This window comes from Peromyscus californicus, unplaced genomic scaffold (assembly GCF_007827085.1).
Source record: "Peromyscus californicus insignis strain IS unplaced genomic scaffold, ASM782708v3 Scaffold_15__1_contigs__length_86483966, whole genome shotgun sequence".
In the NCBI taxonomy this organism is placed as follows: Eukaryota; Metazoa; Chordata; class Mammalia; order Rodentia; family Cricetidae; genus Peromyscus; species Peromyscus californicus.
In genome coordinates this window covers 55,005,288-55,019,092 of record NW_026294447.1, presented here as the reverse complement: position 1 = coordinate 55,019,092, position 13,805 = coordinate 55,005,288, and the positions used below count along the sequence as shown (strand labels likewise).

General features: G+C 50.9%; 1 long non-coding RNA gene across 4 annotated transcripts in view; it reads right to left on the bottom strand.

Moving 5' to 3' along the window:
- LOC128110905 (uncharacterized) overlaps window positions 1-13,297 on the bottom strand; it is a 36,391-nt gene extending 23,094 nt beyond the window's left edge. The window contains exon 1 of one of the 4 annotated variants that reach the window (XR_008218370.1): window positions 12,498-13,297. This is a non-coding gene — a long non-coding RNA (uncharacterized LOC128110905). The remainder of the gene's footprint in view (window positions 1-12,497) is intronic. The other 3 variants (XR_008218368.1, XR_008218367.1, XR_008218369.1) reach the window with 3 other exon arrangements.
- Between the last annotated feature and the right edge of the window lie 508 nt (window positions 13,298-13,805).

The following is a 13,805-nucleotide window of genomic DNA, read 5'->3' as shown; positions in this document are numbered from 1 at the left end:
CAGGGAGGGGTTTTATTTCTTGTTTATTGTTTTCCTAGCAATGTGGTTCTTGCTTGGAGCCTCTGATGCCCCTGTGTTCCACTGTCCACTGAGTGGTTTAGGATGATATCCACACAGACACATCTGCTGGTGGGGTTAGCCTAGCTGGACCGGATGGGGCCTAGTAAAACATCCCTCTCCATGCAGCCTACAGGAATGTGGAGGCCTCAAAATGGCTGGGCTTCTTCCACAGTGCCTGGCTTTGCAAAGGAAGACAGAAGCTGCACAGCTCAGGCCTGGTCCTGAAGGAAGGAAGGCAGCATCCATGGGTCACCGTGAGTCAGCTTCTCTGATCTGTGAACATCAGAGGTGTGATACATTGGGAATCCTCTGTGGACGCTACAATGTGCCGCTCAGTGCACTCCCCATGATGCTTAGTCACCTGCAATCCCAGATAATATGGAGGCCAGCCTACACCATGGCACCACCTGCTCTGCCCTCCTCACACACACTTCCATCCTACCCGCCAAGCTAGCTTCAAATACCTTCTAAGGGTGCTACCTCCATCTTCCCTCTCCTGCTCAGAGTCTGTCCCCCTCCTGAACTCCACAGCTCTGGTGACAACTGTCAGAAAGAACTGGGTAGACCCAAGCCATTACAGAGACTCAACACTCTACTTCAACAACTCGGGAAACTGAGGCATAGCCAGGCAACACTCAGTGAGTCACTGAACTTCAGGAAAGCGCCAGAGTGTCCATCATCATCTCTCTCATACAGTGGGTGCTGTACACCCATGTCTTCTGCACTGACCATAAATTCAAGGGCCCCTCTACATCCCTGGACCTTTTGCCCAGCGGTTTTGCAGGCCAGGGCAGCCCTTCAGCTCTTGGCATCTAATGCTAATTTTACACTGAGAATTTCCCAGGTCTGCTCTGTTCTAAGCCAATGTCTAGTCCCTGGGAGTCAACCCTCTGCCTGATAAGACAGTGTGGACACGAAGGACAAGAAAAAGGCATAGGAGCTGGGCTTGATGGTGCATACCTTTAATCCCAGCACCCGGGAGGCAGAGGTAGGCAGATCTCTGTGAGTTTGAGGCCAGCCTGGTCTACATAGTGAGTTCCAGGATAGCCAGGGTTACATCGTGAGAACCTGGCTCATAAAAACAAAATAAATAAATACAAATAAAATAAAATTTAAAAAGAGAGAGAAAAAGAAAAAGCTATAGGAAGGAACATAAAAGCAACCCAGGGCCTGGTCACGAGCATACTTGGTTACTTGGTTTCTGCCATTCCGCCCCCATGAGAATGGATGCAATGAAGACACCTCCCGCTAAGCAAGTGGCTTTGAAGCTATGATGCAGGCATAGGACTTTGAGGACAAGTGAAGTCCTGCACAATTATCTAGATTCCAGTGTGCTGACAGGGTGAGGAGGCAAATGCAGAGACTTCTCAAAACAGCAGCCACCCTCCCTCCTCTGCCTCCCTGCCCTTGACCACTCCCACAACGTCCTCCAAGCCCATAGGATGAACAGGCCCACCCAAAGTCACCCATCACAGCCCATGGCTAAGGGGGAATTGGACTTCTCAGACTCCATCCCTCATCACCATCCCCCCAATATTAGCCCCAAGTGGGGAAAGAGACATGACTAATTGTGCCCACAGTTGCCTCCTGGCATGGACAATTAGCCACCTGCATCTAATTCTGAGGGACCCAGAGGCTAATTGCATCTGCCAGACCTCACGGCTCTGTGGTGTGTGTGTGTGTGTGTGTGTGTGTGTGTGTATGTGTGTGTGTGTGTGTGTGTGTGTGTGTGTGTGTGTACACGTGCGCCCTTACCAGCGGCACCAAAGCTGCCAAAGCGTGTGGGTGTTACTGCATTTAACATCTGCTAAGAGCCTGCTGGCCCCTGAGCATAAAGGGACCATGCCACGACATTGTCCTTCCCAGAGGAAGAGGGACAATGAGGCATTCATTCACTGTGGAATGAGCAAAGCGCGGCTTTCCTCTGACTGGCTAAGGAGGAGGGGGTTCACTTCCGGTTCTGGGCAGCTACTGTGATCACAGCCACCTGCTCAGGCTCCAGACTCTCCTCTGCTCCCACCTCTTCCCTCCCTCTGTTGAGCTCTACTTTAATGGAGAGACATCGGGCAGGGTGCACCTCCCGCCCCCAGCTCAGGCATGGGCACACCGAAGGTGCCTGGTTGATGATCGTGCTTGCAGAAAGATGAAGGAAAAAGAAGAGCAGCCCCTTCCTCCATCAGGGCCTCGGTAGGTCTCTGCTTCATGAAGCAGGGTACTCTACTTCATCTCGCTCACATCCTGACCCAGCAGCAAGGAGCTCCCCCAAGGGGTTTGTATCTGTACTGGGCCTGAATCCCTTGCCCCTTCAGCCACTTTGACCTGAGCCCAGCATCGATCCTGACTTTGGCCTCCATTCCTCTCCCACAACAGTTACCTTTCTGTGGCTGCTGAGGACTCTGACACCATCTGGAATCTTCTACTGGGACCCCCATTTCTCAGCCCCACTCTGCTGCCTTTAGCAAGTGTGCCTAGGGATTTCACCAGACCACACACACCCTGCCTTCCATCAGGAAGACTACCTCCTCTCTGTCACATGCCTGACTTTCCACCGGATGCCACTGTCCTCTCCTACAGAGACCTGAGCCTAATGTGGCTCACTGGTCTGCAGAGGAGTCTGCCCTCACAGCAGGGAAGTGGTTGTTGGGGTCAGAGTAGCCATCTGCTAGGCTAAACTCTCAAATCACAGTGGCCTCCTACGACAGCATGCCCCCATCCAACATGGGTGAGGTCACTCTGGTTTGTGCCTTCATTCAGCCACCCCCACGGCCCCATCAGCTCGCAGGTGAATGAAGGAAAAAAGTCTGGGGGATCGGATTGTAGGACGGGTTTCCATGGCCATGCAGGAAGGGCATCCTGTACATCATTTTTTCCCACATCCCATTGGCCAGAACTCAGTCACATGGCATCCCTTAACTACAAAAGAGCTTGGGATTTGTAGTTCACAAATGTGCAGGGGTGTGTGTGATTTGTTTGGTGAACGATGACCTAACACCATACCTGGAACCCCAACCATAAAGCAAACAAACAAACGATTAGGTATTTCCTCCGTGCTGCAGCCTGGATGCAATGTGTCTCTCGGGGGCTCATGTCTTGGAAGTCTGGTCCCCGTTGTGGTGATAGGAGGGATTAGAATCTTCAGCGATGAAGCCTAAGTGAGATCCTTCTATCACAGGAGGCCCGTCTCAGAAGGGATTAAGGATCCTCTCAGGAGATACTGGGTTAGTTCCCGAAAGAGCCCGTGGTTACAGAAGCCGGAGTTTGGTCCCTGCCTGATTTGTTCTCTGGCTTCCTGTTTTGAGATGGGCTCACCGACTCCTGTACAGCTCCCGCTCAGGTAACACTGTCTCACCAGATGCACAGGGACACAGCCGCCTTGCCGTGGAGTCCCAGGAACCTTCCTTGGCCCTGTGTCAGTTTCCATCTGTGTTACCGTAACAAAATGCCTGAGAGAAGCAACTGAAGAGGGAAAGATTTGTTCCGGTTCAGTACGTCATGGCAGGTAAGCCATGGTGGGAGGAGCTAGAGGCAGCTGGTCACGCGTGCCCACAGGCGGGCTGGTGGTGGTCAGCCTGCTCTCTCCTTTGTATGTAGTCTAGGACCCGAGGCTGGGGGCTCACCATGCCCTTTCCTTTCCAGCTCTCTGGAAATGCCCTCATGGCCACATACATAGTTGTATTTCCATGGTGACTCCGAATACCATCAAGTTAACAATGCAGATGAGCCATCGCAGGCCCCATGAGAGCAGAATATATATCCCTTCTGCCTCCGTGGGATTTTTGTCCCAATTGTGAGACTTGCTTTATAGCTCGTGGGACATTAGCAGGGATGCTGGCTAGTGGGTGGGCTTCTTCTCTGTTGGTTAAAGAACTGGAAGATGGGAGAACACCTCAGTGCAAAGTCTAAGTGTCTATTGGCAAGTGCACTGACCCCTCGGGTAGAGGAGAGGCTGATGATTCTGGGTAGGGGAGGTGCCGTGAGTTTCTACTGGGTTTGAATATCACCCTGGCGATTTTCTTCCTCCCTCTATTATTGGTCTTAAAGTGTCCATGTCCACGGCTCCCTTCTGGTACGGGGATTGGGCCCCCTGTTTCTGACTATAGACATAAAAATAGCTGTTGGTGGGTTGGGGATCTGTCAACAGTCGGGGTGGAGCTCTGCTTCCCTTTGTGATGTTGTAATAACCGAGACAGAGAGAGAGGTGGTGGGGGTGGGGGAGGCTTAATGGGGAAAGGGGAAAAAGGGGAAGTTGAGGCAGAAAAGGGAAAAATGGAGGTTTATCTCCATTCTTTCTTTGTCTCTTCTGCCCCAGCCCATGGCTCCTGTAGGTGCAGCTGGGCAGCTGGATGGAAGTGTCAGAAGCACCAGAACACTGGGGTTTACTGGCCTCTCCACCTAAACCATCTCACAGAGAGCTTCTAGCCGGTGGCTGTCTCCTCTTCGGCCCAGTAACACTGAAAACAAAACCACAGCCCCACCGCGGCTTGCAGGATCTCATTCTCACAGAAAGGGTGGCGGTGCTTCAAAGAAGTCAGCTGTCTGGTGCTGTCCTGCTCACAGGGGTCACACGCAACGAAACCATAATTCCAGGAAGCATTTCCCAAACTTGTTTGGCCACGATGTGTTATTTAAATGACACTGTTTTGTCAGGGTGCCAATGGAGGCCCACAGGGTGTCACGTAAATGGAAGGAGACGGCAAAAGAAAATATAGTCTCGTAGTAGAATTAATTGCTGTGAGAAGTGATCAAAATTTGATCCATATGCTTAATAAAAAGTAAACATTGAGTAATTGCACCAATAAATGTTAAATTTACAAGATAAAAGGCGTAACAAAGATAGGCAATTGTCAAGGAGGAGGCACACAGCTTGGCAGTGGCTAGGAGAAACGCACAGCCTGTTGCCGACCGTCATACTTCCTACAGAAGGTGATCTTCCATGTGGCTTCCTACCGCTGTCATCAGGTTCGGGAGACCCTGTCCCAAACACACAATAACATGTGAGAAGAGACCCTCCTCCAGGCTGTGGGCTCCCGTCTCCCCACCACCATCCTCAGCCCCAGAGGCAGTTCCTACAACCAGGGACATTTTCTGTACAAGAGACCCATTGCAGAGACCAAGCAGGTGTGTGGAGAGGACGGTTCGGTCAGCAAAGTGCCTGCCTTGCAACCTTGAGGACCCGAGTTCAATCCTCAGCACTCGTGTAAAAAGCAGGGCGTGGCAGTGTACGCTTGTACTGCTGGGGCTGGGAGGCACGACAGGGGGGTTCCTGGAGTTTGCTGACCAGCCTAGCCTACTAGGAAAGCTCCAGGCCAATGAGAGACTGTCTCCAAAACAAAAACAAACAAACAAACAAACAAACAAACAAACGAATAAATAAATAAATAAACAAGATGGACAGCCCCTGAGAACGACAGGCAAGGTTATCCTCTGGCCTCCCCACACACATTTGTGCACACTCATTCACATGAACATGCACCCATACACACATGCATAAACACACACACATGCATGCACATGTGTGTGCACACATGTGCACACACAGGCAGATCAGGTCATTTCTAGGATTAAATGGGACCCAGGGGCTGTGGCTCCAGAGCCCATGCCCCTGTTCCGCTGTCCCGCCTCTTACGCTCTATCGTTAATGCTATAAAAGTATTTGATATTTCCCCACCTTTGGAACACCCATGAGCATCTCCTAGAGGCTTTGTGTGTCACAGAACAGAGTTTGGCAAATGGCATTTGAGAGGCAGAGACAAACTATTTAGCGCTGCCATCCACTGTTCTAAACCACATATTGATTGACTAAATCGCTCCCGTCCTCTGACTTTCTTTTTCCAAAAGAATAGCTTACAATTAAAACACACACACACACACACACACACACACACACACACACACACACACACACAACTAAGGTTCACTTAGATCAAGCTGGGAGGGCAGTGACACTGTCCTCCAGGTAATGCTCCAGAATCACAACCCACCGCCATCTCTGAACTTCCTCCCCCACCCCCAGAGTCTGCAGGCAAGGACAGCCGGCCATGGCGTTCTTACTCTCTGGAGCTGGGATCCAAATGGATGTCAGGAGAACCAATTTTTCTTGGCCCAGTGCCCTAGGATGCATTTGTCAGAGGGACATCTGCGTAAGTGGCACTGAGCAGGGTAACGAGCTAGATACCCAATAGTCACTGAATAAAACAATTCTGTGATACTTCTGGGGTGGCTCTTCAGACACTCTGTGTGACTTCGGTGAAGGACATGTATTCATGTCTCAATGAGGCAATTATGGGTTGTAGAGATTAAGACAAAAGAGTCCACGGGAGTGAAGCTGCACCTCAGGCTGCCTCCAAACCTCCCCACTCAGAAAGAGCTCCCCCTGGCCTTTCTCAAGGGTCTGCAAGTTTCAGCCCCAGTCACCTGCTTTGCCATCCTCTGCCGCACGGTGACAGTCCTTAACTAGACCTGAGTTCCTCTTGCTTGTTCAGAGGACGCCTCCCATCCTTCTAGACTACAGAAGCAATCTCCTTATCCCACTTGCTCAGCTCCAGCCCCTGATACATGATGGGTGCTTGTAATATGGAAGAGACAGGTCCCCACAGGATCGTGAATTTGATCAGTTGGTCCCCTGTTGGTGGCGTTGTTTGGGAAGGTTATAGAAACTTTGGGATATGGAGCCTGGCTGGAGGAAGCATGTCACTGGGAGGAGGGGGGCTTGGAAAGTGTATAGTCTCACCCATTCTTCCAGTTCTCTCTCTGGGTCCCTGGGTGATGAAATGGGATCAGCCAGCTTTCCTCTTGGTGGCCTGCTGACATGCCAGCCTCTCCATGATGGATTTACCCTCCGGAACCACAGGCAAAAATCAACTCTTTCTTCCTGAAGCTACTTCTGATCATGGTGTTTTATCACAGCAAGAGAGAAGTAACTAATACAGTCTTTGATAAACAGTTATTGCAAGGTAAAGGAATCCTTTCAAAATGAAAAAAAAAGAATAAGGGGGCAGAGTGACGGCTCAGTGGATGTCTTAATCTCCATCCCCCGTAACTGCACTGACCTCTAAGCTTGGTGAGCAGAGTGCAAACCCTGGGACCCACATGGTAGAAGAAGAGAGTCTAATCCATCAAGTTGTCCTTGTACGCTGTGGCACACACAGTCACGCTCGCAGGTACGTACAATAAAGAAACAAATGTAACAAGAATTTTGTTTGTTTGTTTTTGGAGACAGGGTTTCTCTATGCAGCTTTGGTACCTTTCCTGGAACTCACACTGTAGCCCAGGCTGGCCTTGAACTCATAGAGATCCGCCTGCCTCTGCCTCCCGCATGCTGGGATTAAAGGCGTGTGCCACCACCGCCCGGCAGAAAAAAAAATTTAAGACATGAAAAATGAGCCAGGCCGTAGTGGATCTCTGTGAGTTTGAGGCCAGCCTGGGCTACAGAGTGAGTTCCAGGAAAGGCACAAAGCTACACAGAGAAACCCTGTCTCAGAAAAAAAAAAAAGGAAAAGAAAAAGAAAAAAAAAAAGAAATGAAAAATGAAAAGTCCTCCTACTAACCTCCTGGTCCCCAAAGTCAAACTCCACTTCCTGTTCTCTGTACTTCCTCTTGCCTGGCCTCACGGGTCGTTGATATTGACCGTCAACTCCATAGGATCTACAGTTGCCGAGGAGGCAAACCTCTGGGCATGTCTGCAAGGTACTTATTTTTTTAGATCAAGTTGATTGAGGTGGGGAGACCTGCCCTAAGCATAGACAACACCATTCCACGAGCGGGGGTGGGGAGGTGGGGGGAGTCTCAGACTGCATAAAAAAAGAGAAAGAGGCCTGAGCACCAGCATTCACAGGTACTCTGCTTCCTGACTGCAGATGCACCGCCTCAGGCTCCTGCTGCCCTCCCCACCACGACGCAAGGTGTCCCCTCAAACCGTAGGCCAAAGTAAGCCTGCCTCCCTTAAGATGCTTCTTCTGCCCTTGGCGGCAGCCATGGGAGAGCAATAGCCCTTACCTTTCCAAATTACCCCCGAACACCATCCCCTCTGGGAGCTTCGCCCCCAACAGAGATGAACCCCATCTTCTCCAGGTCTCTACGGCAGCCAGCATAGACTGATGCTCACGGTGGATTAAAGACAAAGAAAAAAGCACAGGCTATAACATGGGGAAGCCTGGCTTCAAGGGGCTCGGGAAGCCGCTTCGTCAGGAGACGCCTCCATTTTCTCACCCATGCAATGGAAAGCAGAGTACGAGAAGCAAACAGGATGGTTCCGGATGTTGTGAAGTGTCCGTTGACCTGCCTGGCTACTCTGCAGGGAGCCTCATGGCAGGGTGCTGTGTAGATTCACCTGGCATCCCCCAAAGTGTCTGGCAGGGACCTAGCCTGGGGTGGTGAACGAACCTGAGGGTTTCAGTGTGAGGGAACTGGATCGCCGGTGCCAATGGTCTCAAACTCGATCCCTGGGCAATACTCACAAACATCCAGAACTAACTTCCAACATTCAGATTTCTTTGATGTCATGGTTCTAAGTATAGAAATAACCTTTCGGTTTTAAATAGAAATCAGAGAGCCGAAGACAAGCAAGGAAAGTCTTCCAAGATATCCAGGCCCAACTGTGGGGTTCAGGCAGGGCACAGAGCACTGTGGGGGGCCTGTCTGACAAACCTCCAACGGAATCCAGAGTTCTCGAGAGTGAGGTCTAAACACCGGCCCCACCACCACACACAGGCACAGCCTGGGCCCAGAAGATGATGAGCGAAAATGAAGAGCACCTCAGGGGACCCTCCCACAGACAGTCTGTCACCCAGTGATTCTGCCATTCCGTTTCAAAGTTTAATTAGAGAGTCGCTTTCCAACGCTTAGATGCAATTAACCCCCCGGAGCCGTCCTGGTGACGCCGTAACTGACATGGGCCACAGATGCCCACCATGGCTCTCAGAATCACAGATTGGAAGGGATTCTCAAGCAGGAAGATAAGTGACAAAGATCTGTGGTTTTCAGGAGAAAACTTACTTCCTAAAAGTCAGATGGAACAAGCCTCTCCCATCTGAGAGACTGACTTTCCCCTGAAGGCCCCCTTCATGATAAACAGCCCTCCTCCAGCACAGACCGTCCTGAATTTCCTGTGGAGGAAGAGTCAGGGCCTCCAAGCTGTGCCCCCAGACTGGTGCTCAGTGAGCTATGCGCGCGCATCCTCCTGGCCCCGCATGATTGCTACTGCACTGGTCCTGTTTCCCCGGAACTCAGAGAGTAGAGACCCTCTGTTCGCTTTTCCCCAGGTTGTACATGATGTTCATGTACAAGATGGCCAAAGGTCAAAAAGAACTCAAAGGGTTCCAGATTTTCAGAGCAATTTGTCTACGGGAATGACCTTTTAAAGCCATACATATCAATCGGGTGATGGCGCACGCCTTTAATCCCAGCACTCGGGAGGCAGAGGCAGGCAGAGCTCTGTGAGTTGGAGGCCAACCTGGTCTACACAGCGAGTTCCAGGACAGCCAGGGCAGTTACACATAGAAAGAAACCCTGTCAAAACAAACAAACAAACAAAAAAAACCCATACTGTAATTATGTGCTCTTATAGTATCTCCATGAGGTGAGCAGAAAGGGAACTAGAGTGTCCAAGAAACTCACATGCAAGGACACGGAGCCTGGGGGATGTATCTCATGTCACACAACTCATTAGAACAGAGATAAGAGTCAGGAGTCCAGCTTTAGGTCTCCAGCCATACAGTCTATCCACTAAGCTTTTGTGTTTCCTATGCACGTTTTATTGGAACACCTACTGTGTACTGTGTCTGCTTAAATGTGTTCTTATTTTTAATCTACTTTAGTCTTTCAAAAATATTTAATTTATTTTTATTTTATGTGTACAAGTGTTTTGTCTACATGTATGTATACCAGATGTGTGCCTGGTGCCCAAGGAGGCCAGAAGAGGAAATCAGACCCCCTGAAACTGGAGTTATAGAATGTTGCAAGACACCGTGTGAGTGCTGGGAATTGAACCTAGGTCCTCTGAAAAAGCAGTCTGTGCAATTAACTGCTGAGCTACCTCTCAAGCCCCAGCTTACATATGCTCTTATGGAGTAACCACTGTGTATTGTTCTTATTTCTATATGTTCTTAAGGAGCGCCTGCTGTGTGCTGTGTTGAGTCACGTACGTGCTTATGGAATACACACTATGCAATGGGCCCCGTGGATTCAGTCCTCACAGGATGCCCTGCAGGAATTCTAAGTTTAATAAATAAGTCAGATACAAATGCAGACATTAAACAGAAAAGCTGCAGGATCCCAGAGCTGGGCCCAACCTAAGATGAGGCAGAGAAGCTGGGTATGGGAGTCCTCAGCAGAGCGAGGAAGACGGGGGACACAAGGTGGTTCCTAGAGGACAAAATTTAAGGAGTATTTGCTAGTGATGCTCCCAGCAAGCCTTGGCTCTGCTGCTTCGGAGTATTCAGCACAAGCTTCTCTGAGGAGAAGAAACTTTTCATAGTGTTGCCCATGCCCATTCCTGCAGTGTAAAGACCTCCACAAGGGCTAACAGCCCCCATATGGGGGTCCCTGAAGAGCTGGGAGAGATGCTCATGTGGGTTCTCACAAGCAGGCACATGCTGGTGAAAGCCATTGCCTGCTCAGGCCTGCCACAGCAGTGACATTCAGAGGCAGAGGTAGTGACAGACGGACATAGAGGCGAGATGTGAATGACAAGAGCCACAGGCAGAGCTGAGGACGGGTTGGTTCTTGGTGAGCTGCACCGTCCAATACTGCAGTTACTAGCCATATGTTGATATGTCAATTAAAATTAATTAAAATGCAGCTTCAATTGCTCAGTCACCCTGGACACATTTCAAAAGTGCTCACTGGTCACATGTGGTGGGTGGCTGTCATAATGGGCGGCACAGTTAAGGGACATTTATGTCATGGTCCAATGTCCTGCTGGACAGCAGGGAATGGGGGAGGGGGACATAGAAGGTGAGAGGTCATGGGAAATGAACTCTCTCGGCTTCCGTTTTCATCGTGAAGGGTCGGCTCAGATGAAGGACAGGCCGAGTGAGGATGTGGAGTGAGATTTCTGCAGGAGGCATGCCACATCTGTGGAATTTACAGCCCTGGTACACAGTGGGTGCTCATGCATACACCCAGCATTTTGGGCCAGCTGTGGGACAATGAGCATGCTCTGGGGCATGCCTGTCCACACACAAACCTTTTTACGGCAAGAGAAACCAGGAGTTGTGACTGGGATTGAAACAAGGAGACGGGGGCTGGTCCCGATTAAAAATACAGGTCGGAAGGAGCCTTCATGTTTTATCAACATTAAAGAACTAGTCAGTCCCAGGCTGGCCAGGTAGGCAGCGCTGGTAAAGATGCTTACTGCTAAACCTGATGGCCTGAGTTCATTCCCTGGGACCCACACAGTGGAAGGACAGGACTCCTACAAGTTGTCCTCTGACCCCCTACACACATACACATACCATAGTAGTCCCATGCCTCACCCATAATTAAGTAAATGTAACTGTAAACACTAAATAAAGAAACCAACAGAATCTGCGGCAGCCGGTATGGCAGGAAGTGTCCATGGAGCCCAGCACTGCCCAGCTCATGGGATTCAGGCCGTTTCCCCAAACCCACGCTCTGTGCCTGACCCCCACACCCTCATCTCGATCCCTCCTCTGCACCTCCCAGCTCCTGTTCATCCTAGGGCTGGGACTTCATCCCTTCCCTCTTCCTTCTCAGGGACTTGCTGTTCTCAAAGGAGACAGAGAGGTCGCTGTTTTACTCCGCCTGAAAGTAAACGGCACGCTCCCTCCAGAAAGGCGGGCGGCAGAAGGGAAGTTGGGGAAGGAAGAGATCACCCTTTGTTCCCGCCGCCAGGACAAGCACGTTCAGACGTTTTCTGTGTGCACCTATGCTCAGCCTTACCAGGACGGGCTCTGGGTCCGGCCGGAGTCCTGCTTTCTGGTGGCCACTCCACGGCCTGCTTCCCCTTGGACTGGCACTCTCCCTCTTAAAACCATGACTGCCCTGTCGCCATCTACATGAGATGGCAGCAGACTCTGTCACCTACAGTCCACTGTTGTTGGACATTTAGGGATTTCCGTATCTCCAAGATTCCTTTATGCTCCTGTAGTTTGATTCTTCGAAAAAATATTACATTTATTTATTAATTTATTATTATGAAAGGCCGGGTATTGTGCAGGTCGGAGAACAACTTGCTGAGTAGGTTTTCTCCTTTAGCTGATGAGCTATCTCATAGGCCTGTGATTAACATTTTTGGGTCCAAAATATTTTTTTAACCTTTCATATTATTTCTTTGGGCTGGATTCCAAGAAGTGGCATTACTGATAATATGTAAAAAGTTCTTGATATGAATTGCCAAATTTCCTTCTAAAGGGCATTCATTGAGTGTTGCCTCGCGCCCCACCCCCCACCCCATCTCCCTCTCTGGTCTCACCAACCTTAATTTTATCTGTCTTCTCCCCCCTCCTCGGCTCCACTGCTTGTTCGATCTTCTTCAAATCAACCTTCGCAAAGTCGCAGAAAGGACAGAACCCAAGCAAACTCCACACTGATGTGAGAAAGACACCGGAGCCTGCAGAGGGTTCCCGCGGACGGCCAGCTGCGGGGTCCCCTAGCCTGTGTCTCCTTCCTTCAATCTACACGTTTTAGTCGTGAAGGGTGAGAGACAGACTGAAACGAAAGGCTGAAATGTGAAGGAAAAGTACGCGGCAAAGAGAAAGCAGGAATCCCGCACCCTGTGGTGGGAGGCCACGGAGGGACCTAGAGGGTGGCATTATGCGAGAGGGGAACAAGAACAAGAACACTCAGGAAAGGAAGTCCTGTGATTCGGGACACCCCAGACTTCCCAGCAGGCGACAAACACAAGCACCGAGCTGAGGGAGCAGGCAGGAGATGGGTACACAGAGCAGGGACTGCCTGGCACTGCGACCTTCTCGAGCCGGGGGAAACGCAGGCTGAGAGCTAGCACGGAAGCGGTTGGTGGCTCACCTGGAGCCTACCCACCCCGAGCTGCGGGGGGCAACACAAAAGGGGGTCCTCGGGCATGGAAAGAGCTGCCCAAAACGTGCAATTAACATCTCCCACTGCAAGGTTACAGGGGCGTCATGCAAACGCATGCGTCCGACTCCAGGAGCTCCCTGAGCAGGGCGCTCTACGTGCACCCTGCCTTTCGGGTGCATCCAGCAACGAGGTGCATCCCATATCCTCTCCTACCACTCGGGATTGCAGGCAGCCCAGCTGTGCAGTATAGCTCGTGGCGATCCCAGATACTAACGCTAGAGGGCGCGCAAGGGTTGTCGCACGGTGGGGTCCTGGAGCATCGGGGAAGTCTGGGGGCGGGCGGGGGTTGGGAGTGCTGGGCTGTTTAGGGGTGCTGGGTTGCGGAAGCAGCCCAGGCGGATGATTGGGGGGACCATGCAGACAGTTGTCGAGTGCCTTATTTGTTATTGCACCTGAACTAGATCTTTGCAAGATTGAAACAAGTCGTGAGAAACATAGAGAATGGGCAAAGGCAGACAGAGCTATTCTAGTGCCCCCCAACCTCCAACCGTGGTCTCCGAAACTTAAGGGGAGAAACACCCCGATTCCACCAGTACTTAGGCCCGCGCGCGCGCGCACGCACACACACACACACACACACACACACACACACACACACACACACATACACTCCACTTTCGTGGGGGGGGGCAAACTTTAAAAGGCTTTTAAGCAAAAAAAAGGAAAAACGAGGTTGCACGAGGCTG